This window comes from Chiloscyllium punctatum, chromosome 39, assembly GCF_047496795.1.
Source record: "Chiloscyllium punctatum isolate Juve2018m chromosome 39, sChiPun1.3, whole genome shotgun sequence".
Lineage (NCBI taxonomy): Eukaryota > Metazoa > Chordata > Chondrichthyes > Orectolobiformes > Hemiscylliidae > Chiloscyllium > Chiloscyllium punctatum.
Window position 1 is genome coordinate 58,791,161 of NC_092777.1, and position 15,550 is coordinate 58,806,710.

A 15,550-nucleotide genomic window follows, 5' to 3' on the forward strand; every position below is an offset into this window, starting at 1 on the left:
TTCGTTCTAGGCTATCACCAATCAAGAGTGCTAACAAATCAAATCCTTTGCCTGCTTTTAAAAATATATTCTTTCCTAGGCTGTCACCATTTACTGTTCATTTCCATTTGCCCTTGTGTAGGGCAAGTAGTAATCCACTTTCTTGAAGCACTGCAGTAACCTGATGTAGGAACACCAACAGTGCTGTGTGGAATGGAGTTCCAGGATATTTATCCAATGACAGAGAGGGAATGGCAATATAATGTGTGCTTTTATAACAAAATGGCTCAACAAATTTAACAATGTAATCTTTTAAGTTTAGTTCAGTATTACTGACCACCAGGAGGTGCATGAGAGCAGCCCATGATTGTTAAGATTTTTCTATTCTGTTTGTGATAAAGCATGTGTCTCTCCATTCACACCTATCCACAAATGTACAGCTAGAATCTACTTTACAAATGAGAAATAATAGGTACAAAGCCAAGTCAAAACATTTCATATTAGGAATACAACATGTTCCCTCTCTGTTTTCCATGTTAGGTACAGAAGTTACCTCCAGGCAAAGCATATTAATTCCAAAATCTTGTCCAGCACGGCCAGAAATGCTTTTATCAAGTCACTATTAGCTTATATGGTTCTGCAACTATATATTTACACGTAAATCCGCCAATTTCATCCTTCAAACTTTCATTGCACAACCTAATTTCTCTCAGGGAAAACAGACCACTTTGAGGATACTGTAAATATTTTAGGTCAGATCATGAGAGTTTGCAGTATACATCTATGTCATCCAGCGTGCAGTATGCATACTGGACAATTCATTGCAGGTAAAGATTTACAATTCAAAAGGTCTGTTTAGGGAAATAATAAAATTATATTTGTAAAACAATGGAATTTTAAAAAATTCATCATAGGATGTGGGCATCACTGGCTGGACCAGCGATTATTATCCACTCAGAGTTGCACTTGAGAAGGTGGTGATGAACTGCCTTCCTGAACCGCTCAAGTTCTGTACACCAAATACTGTTAAGAAGGAAATTTCAGGATTTTAACCCAATGACACCAAAGAAACAGTGATATATTTCCAAGTCAGGATGGTGAATGGGGAGCTTGCAGGTGGTAGTGCTCTTGCTATCCTTGTCCTTCTAGATGGTAGAGGTTGTGAGTTTGAAGCCTTTGAGTTTGAAGTCTTAATTACTTCAGTGATGAAAACTCCATGAATCTTTTCATTATGATGCCACAGCATATAACACAAGGAAGGCAGGTTTCATTACAAACACATGGTATTATGATCAAGAAAGAAAGTGTCTCAATTTATATTTACATCAAGAGGTGAAAATAAAAGGAGGGAGTGAGATAGGGAGAAATTTTCAACAGACAGAGCAAGAGAGAAAGCTATTAGTTATGGTTGTTGTCACTCAATCCACTAGCAATCATTTGAAACAGCTTGAGTGGAGTTGAGCTCATACAAACAGACATCTGATTGATGAGTGGCCTGATACGATCAGCATGTGGGAATGAGAAATGTGGGAGTAAGTATTATAAACAGAGCAATAGCCAAAGAAAAATAAAATTGATCAAGAAATTTTACAATACAAAACTTAAGTATGATACTGATTTTGTTATGAACATGTTAAATATGTATTGATTTATTAAGTTAAACATGCTGCTGAATATGCTACTCAACCATACAAATCAGGAAGGTACGATGGCTCAATTCTGGATTTTGTGGTGTTGGTTGATCTTGCAGTAGATGGAACCTACAACTACCCAACAGCCTATGTGGGAAGGCAGAAATGAAATAGAAATTGGCTAGAATCGTTATTGAATGGCATTTGCTGGGAAGTATGGATGCACATGGATGGGTGTGGGGAGAATCGGGTTTGGATATAACACCTCTCACATTTGAAAAGAAATTTCATACTCGGTGCCTAAGCAGGATGCCAAAGGATAGCGGAGACTTGTGAAATTACCAGAGCACCTCAAATACACGAGGGGGGAAAGAAATAATGCAGACTTAATATGTAAAAGCCTAATATAATATTTAAATAGCAGAAAAATGCAGCAATCTTATAGATTGTTTTATTTGTATGAGACATGATACTTTATTTCTGTTGTGCAATTAGTCAAAACATTAATGCTGTGTTCCCTCTTCTCTTTTTGACTATCCTATGACACTCACCTAGATCATGAACAATTAACTAATTACTAATTCACCTAGGAGAAAGTGAGGATTGCAGATACTGTAGAGTCAGAGTCAAAAAGTGTGGCACTGGAAAAAGCTCATCAGGTCAGGCAGCATCCAAAGAGCAGGACAGTTGAAATTTCAGGCTTAAGTCCTTCATTAGGGCATATGCCTGAAATGTCGACTTTCCTGATCCTCGGATGCTGCCAGATCTAATGTGTGTTTTCCAGTGCCACACTTTCCGACTCATTGATTCAAACAGGGCAAGCGGAGTAGAATATTAAACTTAAATAATAAACTTTGGGAATCACTGAACATTGAACCAGTTATCAAACAATAAATCTCTGAACTGCATATAATCCTGCCAAAAGGACTCTTCTCCCAATCCTGGCCTCAAACAATGAAAACAGTAAGAGATTGTCTGAAATTATTTCCAACATATCTAATGCATTTAATTAGATCCTATGCTTGCTCCACATACCGAACATAAAACCATGCACTGCTGAATAAACACATTGCCCATTAACCCACTGACCATTTACTTCCAGATGTAATAAACCTCAACAACAGTAATGCAATGATTAACTCAAGCAGGATCTGTACCCAGGTTCTCGACTCAAAAGAGGAGCCCTTCTGTATTTGTATATATGGCATCCTCAATAGAACACACAAACAATTAAGGCAACCTTCCCAAATAATGGCTATAGATTCACCCTTTCACCTCTTCCCTTTCCTGAAGGCTAGCAAGGTGGCCCACATACCTAGGGTCTACCTACCTTTCTTGGTCATGACAGTTTTAATTTCCAGATTTTCCACATTACCCTTTATTTTCTGCTATTTTCTTGTAACCTTTAACACTTCCTCAGGACCTACCTTTTGTTTTCACATTATCACTTTCACCTCATGCTGTCTTGCATAGTTATTCTCTTTGTCTTCTAACCACCAGTTGCCCTCCACCTCATTACAGTCTTCACTCTATTCCGTAGTTTTCCATTTCCTAGACCTGCATTTGCTTAAAAGTCATTCCACTTTCATTTTCCAGCGTTGATGAATATCATCGATCTAAAATCTTAAATTCAAACTCCACAGATGCTACCTGGCAAGCTGAACATTTTTTTGAATTTTCTATTTTTATATCATCCGCATAAAAGATTAATCTCTCACATGGTGCTATTAGCGACCTGAAGACAAGTGACTTACAAATCACACATCCTGAGATCTCAAAAGATTTTGATTCACAGCGATCAAAAATGAAGGAATGTTGAGACAACAGTGAGAGCTCCATGATTTACAGTAGACTAAGCTGATTTTAACAATGATACCAAATAGTGCCACTTAAAACTGAAGTAGAGGTATTTTAGCCCATAGCTATCAGACATAAATATTCATAACAAATACAAGATTCTCGTCTTCTGATTGAAATTCCAGCTCATGTTCAATAAACGTGAAGTAGGAAGATCATATCTATTTCCAGCCATTCTTTCCTCAAAAATAAATTTAAGTTAAGATTATACAATTAACTGACGGTGGGTAAGTATGAGTTCTCGGATTGAAATTGAGGCAGACGCTTCTTGGATTATTCTTGGTGAGAAAATATTGGATTAGTGTTTTGAACCCAAAACAGATTAAAGTATTTACAGTAAACATTGCGACAATGAGACAATTAAGCAATTCCATTTATGCACAGGATAATGCTACACGATTTTCTTTATTAATAGATTATCAACGTTCTACGAGATGACTTCTTCATGCATTTTTACATGTTTGAGGTTTAATGGATCAGGAGACAGGAGATGGTATTGCAAAAGTTCCCAGAACTGCAAGAATTCTTAATGCAACTCTACTGTAAGTGCTAAATTCAACTAACAAGTAGGGAGGTCCCAAGTTCAAGTCAGCTGATTTCAGCTTCAATGTCAGTGAGAAGGCAAAAGACTTTCATAGCAATTCTGTACAACAAGACGGTCAAAGTTATTTAGCAGACACCTTACCAACAGACGTTTCAAACAAATACTAAGATGCAGCTTGGCTGCTGAGTGATTAAATCCCTCCCTGTCAGATTCTTCACAAACAGAAGGAGTTTCAAGATAGTTATAGTAGGGAAAAACAAAAAAGAGGGTAACTGGAATATGCTTTTATAAAGAATGCATGGAAAGGGATGCAAATTGAAGTCCATCCTGAGCAGCTCCATAAGACAGGCTTTTGCCAGGAACAGTCTGAATCAAACTGGGGGTCAAATTGGTGTTTGGACTGCCTGAAACCTGTCGGTTTTCCAAACGTACTGATTCAACAATCTTGCAGAATACCATGCCCCAAAGTGCAAAATGATATTTTGGGGGTTCAATGAAGCTTGACAAAAAAATGCTCTCCCACCATAGTACGCTGAGGAGCTGGGCACAATATAATATCTCTTGGACAGAATGTTCCATTAATTAAACTGCAAATGCTTTCCAAGTGGACCTAATCACCTGAAGGAGCAGTACTCTGAAAGCTAGTACTTACAAATAAACCTGGTGGTGCATGATTTTTAACAAGTGGATAAAGGCATTGTGCACTTAATTGAACTAAACAAGGCACATTATCACTTTGTGCATTGCCATAATTGAATTGCAATCATAATTATGATGTACCTTCACAAATTTTAAGTCAATTTTGAAACAAAAAATACAGGTTCCTGAGGCAACAAGCTGAGAATCAACTAGGTTTCCCATTCCCAATTGATATTCAAATAAACAGTGTTGTCCAGCTGGCATACTAGACAGTGAGAGTTATGCCTGGGACAAATACAACATTTGGCTCATTACAACTTCACCTGCTGTTTAATGTTCTACCACTTTGTCATAAAGACCTCCATACTAGCAATATTTGAACAACTAATTTCACCATGGCTCAAAGGTAGAAGGCAGAGGTTGGTGGGGGAGGGTTGCTTTTCAGACTGGAGATCTGTGACCAGTGCTGGGTTGACTGCTTTTTGTCATTTATATAAATGATTTTGATGTGAACTTAGGAGGTATGATTAGTAAGTTTGCAGATGACACCAAAATTGGAGGTGTAGTGGACAGAGAAGGGTTTTTACAAATATATTAAGGACAAAAGGGAGAGAATAGAGCCCTTCAAAGATCAGCAAGGCGGCCTTTGTGTGGAGCCACAAAAAATGGAGGAGATACTTAATGAATATTTTGCATCAGTATTTACTGTGGAAAAGGATATGAAAGATATAGACTATACGGAAATAGATGGTGACATCTTGCAAAATGTCCATATTACAGAGGAGGAAGTGCTGGATGTCTTAACGGTTTAAAGGTGGATAAATCCCCAGGACCTGATCAGGTGTACCCGAGAACTGTGTGGGAAGCTAGAGAAGTGATTGCTGCACCTCTTGCTGAGATATTTGTATCATCGATAGTCACAGGTGAGGTGCTGGAAGACTGGAGGTTGGCAAACGTGATGCCACTGTTTAAGAAGGGTGGTAAAGACAAGCCAGGGAACTATAGACCTGTGAACCTGACCTCAGTGGTGGGCAAGTTGTTGAAGGGAATCCTGAGTGACAGGATGTACATGTATATTGAAAGGCAAGGACTGATTTGGAATAGTCAACATGGCTTTGTGCTTGGGAAATCATGTCTCACAAACTTGATTGAGTTTTTTGAAGAATTAACAAAAAAGATTAATGAGGGCAGAGCAGTAGATGTGATCTATATGGACTTCAGTTAGGCATTCGACAAGGTTCCCCATGGGAGACTGATTAGCAAGGTTAGATCTCATGGAATACAGGGAGAACTAGCCACTTGGATATAGAACTGGCTCAAAGGTAGCAGACAGAGGGTGGTGGTGGAGGGTTGTTTTTCAGACTGGAGGCCTGTGACCAGTGGAGTGCCACAAGGATCGGTGCTGAACCCTCTACTTTTTGTCATTTACATAAATGATTTGGATGCGAGCATAAGAGGTACAGTTAGTAAGTTTGCAGATAACACCAAAATTGGAGGTGTGGTGGACAGCGAAGAGGGTTACCTCAGAGTACAACAGGATCTGGACCAATGGACTGAGAAGTGGCAGATGGAGTTTAATTCAGGTAAATGCGAGGTGCTGTATTTTGGGAAAGCAAATCTTAGCAGGACTTATACACTTAATGGTAAGGTCCTAGGGAGTGTTGCTGAACAAAGAGATCTTGGAGTGCAGGTTCATAGCTCCTTGAAAGTGGAGCCGCAGGTAGATAGGATAGTGAAGGCGGTGTTTGGTATGCTTTCCTTTATTGGTCAGAGTATTGAGTACAGAAGTTGGGATGACATGTTGCGGCTGTACAGGACATTGGTTAGGCTACTGGTGGAATATTGCATGCAATTCTGATCTCCTTCATATCAGAAAGATGTTGTGAAACTTGAAAGGGTTCAGAAAAGATTTACAAGGATGTTACCAGGGTTGAAGGATCTGAGCTACAGGGAGAGGCTGAACAGGCTGGGACTGTTTTCCCTGGAGGATCGGAGGCTGAAATGTGACCTTATAGAGGTTCACAAAATTATGATGGGCATGGATAGGATAAATAGACAAAGTCTTTTCCCTGGGGTCGGAGAGTCCAGAACTAGAGGGCAAAGGTTTAGGGTGAGAGGGGAAAGATATAAAAGAGTCCTAAGGGGCAACATTTTCACGCAGAGGGTGGTACGTGTATGGAATGAGCTGCCAGAGGATGTGGTGGAGGCCGGTACAATTGCAACATTTAAGACGCATTTGGATGGGTATATGAATAGGAAGGGTTTGGAGGGATATGGGCCAGGTGCTGGTAGGTGGGACTAGATTGGGTTGGGATATCTGGTCGGCATGGACGGGTTGGACTGAAGGGTCTGTTTCCATGCTGTACATCTCTATGACATCTCTATGGGGTGGTTACCTCAGAATCAGCCTGCTCCTGCCCCACCAAACTCATCTCTGCATACCTCGACACTGTCCTGTCCCCCTTAGTCCAAGAACTCCCCACCTACGTTCGGGACACCACCCACGCCCTCCACCTCCTCCATGATTTTTGCTTCCCCGGTCCCCAATGCCTTATCTTCACTATGGACATCCAGTCCCTGTACACCTCCATCCCCCATCACGAAGGACTCAAAGCCCTCCGCTTCTTCCTTTCCCGCCGTACCAACCAGTACCCTTCCACTGACACCCTCCTTCGACTGACTGAACTGGTCCTCACCCTCAACAACTTCTCTTTCCAATCCTCCCACTTCCTCCAAACCAAAGGAGTAGCCATGGGCACCCACATGGGCCCCAGCTATGCCTGCCTCTTCGTAGGATATGTGGAACAGTCCATCTTCTGCAGCTACACTGGCATCACCCCCCACCTTTTCCTCCGCTACATCGATGACTGTATCTGCACTGCCTCGTGCTCCCACGAGTAGGTTGGTAAAGTTTATCCACTTTACCAACACCTTCCACCCCGACCTCAAATTCACCTGGACCGTCTCAGACTCCTCCCTCCCCTTCCTAGACCTTTCCATTTCTATCTCAGGTGACCGTATCAACACAGACATTTACTATAAACCAACCAACTCCCAAAGCTACCTAGACTACACCTCCTCACACCCTGCCCCCTGTAAAAACGCCATCCTATATTCCCAATTCCTTCGTCTCTGCCGCATCTGCTCCCAGGAGGACCAGTTCCGATACCGTACAACCCAGATGGCCTCCTTCTTCAAAGACCGCAATTTTCCCCCAGACGTGATCGACGATGCCCTCCACCACATCTCCTCCACTTCCTGCTCCTCCGCCCTTGAGCCCCGCCCCTCCAACCGCCACCAGGACAGAACCCCACTGGTCCTCACCTACCACCCTACCAACCTCCATTAACAGCGTATCATCCGCCGTCATTTCCGCCACCTCCAAACGGACCCCACCATCAGGGATATATTTCCCTCCCCTCCCCTATCAGCGTTCAAAAAAGACCACTCCCTCCGTGACTCCCTCGTCAGGTCCACACCCCCCACCAACCCAACCTCCACTGCAACCGCAAGAAACGCAAAACTTGCGCCCACACATCCCCCCCTTACTTACCTCCAAGACCCCAAGGGATCCTTCCATATCCGCCACAAATTCACCTGCACCTCTACACACATCATTTATTGCATCCGCTGCACCCGATGTGGCCTCCTCTATATTGGGGAGACAGGCCGCCTACTTGCGGAAGGTTTCAGAGAACACCTCTGGGACACCCGGACCAACCAACCCAACCACTCTATGGCTCAACACTTCAACTACCCCTCCCACTCCACCAAAGGCATGCAGGTCCTTGGACTCCTCCATTGCCAGACCATAGCAACACGACGATTGGAGGAAGAACACCTCATCTTCCGCCTAGGAACCCTCCAACCACAAGGGATGAACTCAGATTTTTCCAGTTTCCTCATTTCCCCTCCCCCCACTTTGTCTCAGTCAAATCCCTCGAACTCAGCACTGCCTTCCTAACCTGCAATCTTCTTCCTGACCTCTCCGCCCCATCACCCTCACCTTGACCTCCTTCCGCCTATCGCATTTCCAACGCCCCTCCCCCAAGTCCCTCCTCCCTACCTTTTATCTTAGCCTGCTGGACACACTTTCCTCATTCCTGAAGAAGGGCTCATGCCCGAAACGTCGATTCTCCTGCTCCTTGGATGCTGCCTGACCTGCTGCGCTTTTCCAGCAACACATTTTCTGCTCTGATCTCCAGCATCTGCAGTCCACACTTTCTCCTCAGAATACAATTGGACCTTGAACAGAAGGGCCAATGGCCAAGCAGTGGCAGATGGCGTTTGATTTAAATAAATGTGAGGTGCTGCATTTTAGAACGGCAAATCAGGGTAGGACTTAGATGCTTCATGGTAAGGTCCTGGGATGTGCTGCTAAACAAAGAGACCTTGGAGCGCAGGTTCATTGTTCCTTGGAAGTGGAGTCACAGATAGATTAGATGGTGAAGAAGAATTTGGTATGCTTGCCTTTATTGGTCAGTGCACTGAGTATAGAAGCCAGGAGGCCATGTTGTGGCTGTACAGGAGGTAGGCCACTTTTGGAGTACTGCATGCATTCTGAAAGGATGCCACCCTGCTACTGGAAGGATATTGTGAAACTTAAAAGGGTTCAGAAATATTTACAAGGATGTTACCAGGGTTGGCGGTGTGAGCTACAGGGAGAGGCTGAATAGGCTGAGAATATTTTCCCTGGAACGTCAGAGGCTGAGGGGTGACCTTAGAGGTTTATAAAATCATGAGAGGCATTCATACATTAAATAGACAAGGTGGGGGAGTTCAAAATTCGAGGGCATAAGTTCAAGGTGAGAGGGGAATGTTATAAAAGGAACCTAAGGGGCAACGTTTTTTTTCCACACAGAGGGTGGTGTGTGCATGGAATGAGCTGACAGAGGAAGTGGTGGTTAGTACAATTACAGCATTTAAAAAGCATCTGGATGGGTACATAAGGGCTTAGAGGGATATGGCCAAATTTATACAAGATATCTGGTCAGCATGGACAACTTGGACTGAAGGGTCTGTCTCCATCCTGTATTTCTCTATAACTCTATGTGTCACTTTGTTCTTTGTTATCTGCTGCATTGATCAAGGAGCGGGGTATTTGTTAAGCAGGAGTATTCTTCTCACAATTTTCATGATTTCCCAATATTGTTGCAAACTAATCATTGTTCCAGACTTATTTGATCTTCTGTTATGCCTTGTTCAATGTGAAGACTTCTTGCACTTAGAGTTCTGGCTCTTCACCTAAACCTACCATTAATATATTTGTATATTTTTGTATTGTTACTTTTGACCTGATGCATCTCCCCTGCCATTAGTAATTGAATTTTTAAAGTTTCAAAACACTCATTTAATAAATATTCCTATTCCATATGGGTTAATTTTTAGCACACTCTTAAATCTATTGCTTGTTTTACCTTGATCACACTGTGCAATAAAACAAATTAAACATATTATAATTAAGAGAAATTTCCCTATCCAATGATAAGTGTATGTAACATGCTATCACGAGAGAATAGTTGAGGCCAGTTCAATTAAACTGAATTAATGCATTCAAGAGGAAGAAAGACAATCAATCAGATTAGAAAATAATGGGATGATATGTTGATAGGCTTGGACAAAGAGGTACAGAGCTTGAAAAACACTGGTATATATCTGCTGGACCGAATTTCTGTGTTATAAACACTTTGTAACTCTCTGACAATCTAAGTGAACTGCATATCAGTGTTATAATATCTTTTCAGATTTCAACATATCTACACAATTCACATTTCACCAAATAACGTTAGATAACAAAAGCAGAAGTTGGTTACTCAGCCATTCTAGCCATTGACCATTTATGATCATGGTCAATCATTAAACTCCATATCCTTTTGCCACTTTGGGCTAAAGGGATTAAAGGATTTTTAAATGAAATTTTTTAATGAAATCATACAATATAGAATCAAAGAATCCCTACAGTGCAGAAAGAGATAATTCGGCCCATAGAGCATCCTGTCCACACACACAGCTGCAACCTATCCCTAAAAAAAAAATCCAAATTTACCATGACTAACCAAACCTAACCTGCACATCTCTGGACACTACAGGGCAATTTAGCCAGCCAATCCACCTAATCTGCACATCTTGGACTGTTGGAGGAAACCAAAGGACCTGACAGAAACCTATGCAGACATGGGGAGAACATGCAAATTCTACACAGACAGCTGCCCAAGGCTGGAATCGAACCCTTGACCCTGGTGTTGTGTGGCAGCAATGCTAACCACTGCAGCGCCAAACTATCATGGTGTTTTGGTCTCGTATGCTTTTTGTGGTAGTGTATTCACAGGTTCACCACAGTCTGGGTGAAGACATTCCTCATCTCAGTCTAAACGGTTTACCTTATAACGTAGGACAATACAGCACAGAACAGGCCCTTCGGCCCTCAATGTTTCAACGACCTGTGAACGAGACTTTCAAAGATGGGAGGCGCTTCTGGTCTCATGGTTAGGTTGGATAGCTCTTAATAAGATTAATATTCTCCCCCATTTGTTGTACCTTATATGGATGCTCCCCCTGATTTTTGATAAGGAAATGTTCAGGACTGTTGGTTCAGCTCTTTTATTTGGCATTGTAAGTGGCCCCCTATTAAATTAGCTAAACTGCAATTGCCTCACAGACTGGGGGGAGTGGCTCTCCTGGACATTAAAAACTATCAACTAAGCTTGCTTATATTAGTGGGTGGCACAGTGGTTAGCACTGCTGCCTCCCGCCTCAGGCGACTCACCGTGTGGAGTTTGTACATTCTCCCTGTGTCTGCGTGGGTTTGCTCCGGTTTCCTCCCACAGTCCAAAATGTGCAGGTTAGGTGAATTAGCCATGCTAAATTGTCCATACTGTTAGGTGTAGGGGAATGGGTCTGGGTGGGTTGCGTTTCGGCAGGTCAGCGTGGACTTGTTGGGCCGAAGCGCCTGTTTCCACACTGTAAGTAATCTAATCTAACTAATCTATGCCCATCCCCCTACACTATCCCATCATTATCCATAGGCTTATCTAAGGACGGTTTAAATGCCCCTCATGTGGCTGAGTTAACTACATTGGCAGATAGAACATTCCACACCCTTACCACTCTCCGAGTAAAGAACCTGCCTCTGACATCTGTCTTAAATCTATCACCCCTCAATTTGCAGCAATGTCCCCTTGCTGCCTGCTTACAAAAAGCCAGTTTCTAATCCAAACTGCTAAATCACCCTCAATCCCATACCTCTGCATTTTCTCCAAACGCCTACCATATGGAAAATTATCAAAGGCTTTTCTGAAGCCCATGTACACTACATCAACTGTCCTACCCTCATCCACATGCTTGGTCACCTTCTCAAAAAAACTCAATGAGGTTTGTGAGACATGATCTGCCCTTGACGAAACCATGTTGACTATCTGCAATCAAATTGTTGCTTGCTAGATGATTATAAATCCTATCACTTATAATGCTTTCCAAAACTTTTCCTGCACCAGACGTAAGGCTCACTGGTCTTTAGTTACTTGGGTCACCCCTACTTGAACAAGGGCACATCATGTGGAATCTTCCAGTTTGCTGGTATTAAACCTGTAGACAATGACAACTCAAAGATCAAGGCCAAAGGCTCCACCATCTCCTTCCTAGCTTCCCAGAGAATCCTCTGATAAATTCCATCTGGCCCAAGGGACTTACCTACTTTCACACCTTCTAGAATTGATAACACCTCCTCCCTAGTAACCTCAATCCTTTCTAGTCTAGTAGCCCATATCTCCGTCATCTCCTCTCCAATATTATCCATTTCCTGAGTGAGAACAGATGAGAAATATTCGTTTAGCACCTCTCCGATCTCCACAGGGTCCACACAGAACCTCCCACTTCTGTCTTTGTCTGGCCCTATTCCTAGAGTATAGTGCTGGAAAAGCACAGTGTTTTCCTGTAGTGTTAGGTAAGGGGTAAATGTAGGGGTATGGATGGGTTACGCTTCGGTGGGGTGGTGTGGGTGGACTTGTTGGGCCGAAGCGCCTGTTTCCACACTGTAATGTAATGTAATCTAATCTAATCTAAATCTAAATCTAATGTAATGTAATCTAATCTAGTCAGCATGGATGAGTTGGAGAGAAGGGTTTGTTTCTGTGCTACACAACTCTGACTCTATATGTACCACCCCTTGACATTCAATGGTGTTACCATCATTGAATCCCGCATTACCAATGTGCTTGGGGTTATCATTGACCAAAGACTGAACTGGACCTGCCACGTAAACACAGTGGCTACAAGAGTAGGTCAGAGGCTAGGACTACGGTGACAAGGAACTCTCCTCCTGACTCCCTAAAGCTTGACCTTCATCTATAAGGCACAAGTCAGTGTGATGGAGTACTCCCAGTTTGCCTACATAAGTGCAGCTTGACACCATCAAGTGACACCACTGACAATCGGAAGCTGCAGTGTATACTATCTGCAAGATGCACTGCAGAAATTTGCCAAAGCTCCTCAGACAGCACCTTCCAAACCCATTTAGAACAATTAGGACATCACTACCAGCAAGTCTCCACCTTTTTTGCTGCTAAGCCAAAATCTTTTGAGGCTTGCAGTGAGAAAGTAGTGGGAATAAAATAGTAATCCTTTATCAAACACAGTAGCTCATTTATATTGGCCACTTAGGAAAACTCCTGTGATCTTTGTTGCAAATAGGAGGTCAGTGAAATTGCTGTATTTTGGGACTGATAAAAGCAAAACAGATCATGGGATCTGCTCTTGAGTCTCCCTTGAAACATGTTTGGGTTACAGAATTCAAGGAAATCACAAACCGTTCTGGGAAGAAGCTGCAAGATGTTGACACTTGGAGACAATGGGCACATCATCTGTGTTTACACTGGTTGGTCTGGTGGTTTCCAATGCCCCACGAATGCACTGAGAAGGGTAAACAGTTATGCTTTAAGCTATCCATTTACTTGGAGAATAAAAGAGAGTTGTTGTCTTGATATTCCAATTAGCATTTCTACCTGGATAGGAGGATATGTAATTCATGTTGCCTTGGAGGTGGGTTTTGAAATGGAGAGAGTCCTTACAAAAGCATCCAAGGAGCAGGAGAATCGATGTTTGGGGCATCATCAGATTCCTGATGAAAGGCTTATGGCTGAAACATCAATTCTCCTCCTCTGATGCTGCCTCACCTACTGTGCTTTTCCAGCACTATACTCTAGGAATAGGGCCAGTCAAAGACAGAAGTGGGAGGTTCTGTGTGGACCCTGTGGAGATCGGAGAGGTGCTAAACGAATATTTCTCATCTGTTCTCACTCAGGAAATGGATAATATTGGAGAGGAGATGACGGAGATATGGGCTACTAGACTAGAAAGGATTGAGGTTACTAGGGAGGAGGTGTTATCAATTCTAGAAGGTGTGAAAGTAGATAAGTCCCTTGGCCAGATGGAATTTATCAGAGGATTCTCTGGGAAGCTAGGAAGGAGATGGTGGAGCCTTTGGCCTTGATCTTTGAGTTGTCATTGTCTACAGGTTTAATACCAGCAAACTGGAAGATTCCACATGATGTGCCCTTGTTCAAGTAGGGGTGACCCAAGTAACTAAAGACCAGTGAGCCTTACGTCTGGTGCAGGAAAAGTTTTGGAAAGCATTATAAGTGATAGGATTTATAATCATCTAGCAAGCAACAATTTGATTGCAGATAGTCAACATGGTTTCGTCAAGGGCAGATCATGTCTCACAAACCTCATTGAGTTTTTTTGAGAAGGTGACCAAGCATGTGGATGAGGGTAGGACAGTTGATGTAGTGTACATGGGCTTCAGAAAAGCCTTTGATAATTTTCCATATGGTAGGCGTTTGGAGAAAATGCAGAGGTATGGGATTGAGGGTGATTTAGCAGTTTGGACTAGAAACTGGCTTTTTGTAAGCAGGCAGCAAGGGGACATTGCTGCAAATTGAGGGGTGATAGATTTAAGACAGATGTCAGAGGCAGGTTCTTTACTCGGAGAGTGGTAAGGGTGTGGAATGTTCTATCTGCCAATGTAGTTAACTCAGCCACATGAGGGGCATTTAAACCGTCCTTAGATAAGCCTATGGATAATGATGGGATAGTGTAGGGGGATGGGCATAGATTAGTTAGATTAGATATTAGATTAGATTACTTACAGTGTGGAAACAGGCGCTTCGGCCCAACAAGTCCACGCTGACCTGCCGAAACGCAACCCACCCAGACCCATTCCCCTACACCTAACACTATGGATAATTTAGCATGGCCAATTCACCTGACCTGCACATCTTTGGACTGTGGGAGGACTAGATATCCTAAATTAACCTAGTCCCATTTGCCAGCGTTTGGCCCATGTCCTTGTAAACCCTTCCTATTTATATATCCATCCAAATGCTTTCTAAATATTCTAATTGTACCAATCTCCACCACTGCCTCTGACAGCTCATTCCATACATACACGCCACCCTCTCCAAGAAAAGACTGGCCCTTAGGTTCTTATTAAATCTTTTCCCTCTCACCTTAAACCTTTGCCCTCTAGTTTTGGACTCCTCTACCCTGGGGAAACAACCTTGACTATTCACCCTATCCATGCCCTTCATAATTTTATAAATCTCTGTACTGGCACCCCTCAAGCTCCAGGGAAAACAGTCCCAGCCCATTCAGCCTCCCCCTGTGGCTCACACCCTCCAACCTCAGTAACATCCTTGTAAATCTTTTCTGCACCCTTTCAAATTTAACATTTTTCCTATAGTTGGGAGGCTAGAATTGAACACAGTATTCCACAAGTTACCTAAACAATGTCCTGTACAACAGCAACATGACCTCCCAACTCCTATACTCAATGCAGTGACCAATAAATGCAAGCATCCCAAATGCCTTCTTCACTACTCTGTCTACCTGCGACTCTGTTTTC

General features: G+C 42.7%; 1 protein-coding gene across 3 annotated transcripts in view; it reads right to left on the minus strand.

Annotated features, from left to right (window-relative positions):
* The window catches only part of smurf2 (SMAD specific E3 ubiquitin protein ligase 2), a 295,721-nt gene that overhangs the window by 65,328 nt on the left and 214,843 nt on the right, over positions 1–15,550 (minus strand). The window lies entirely within an intron of this gene.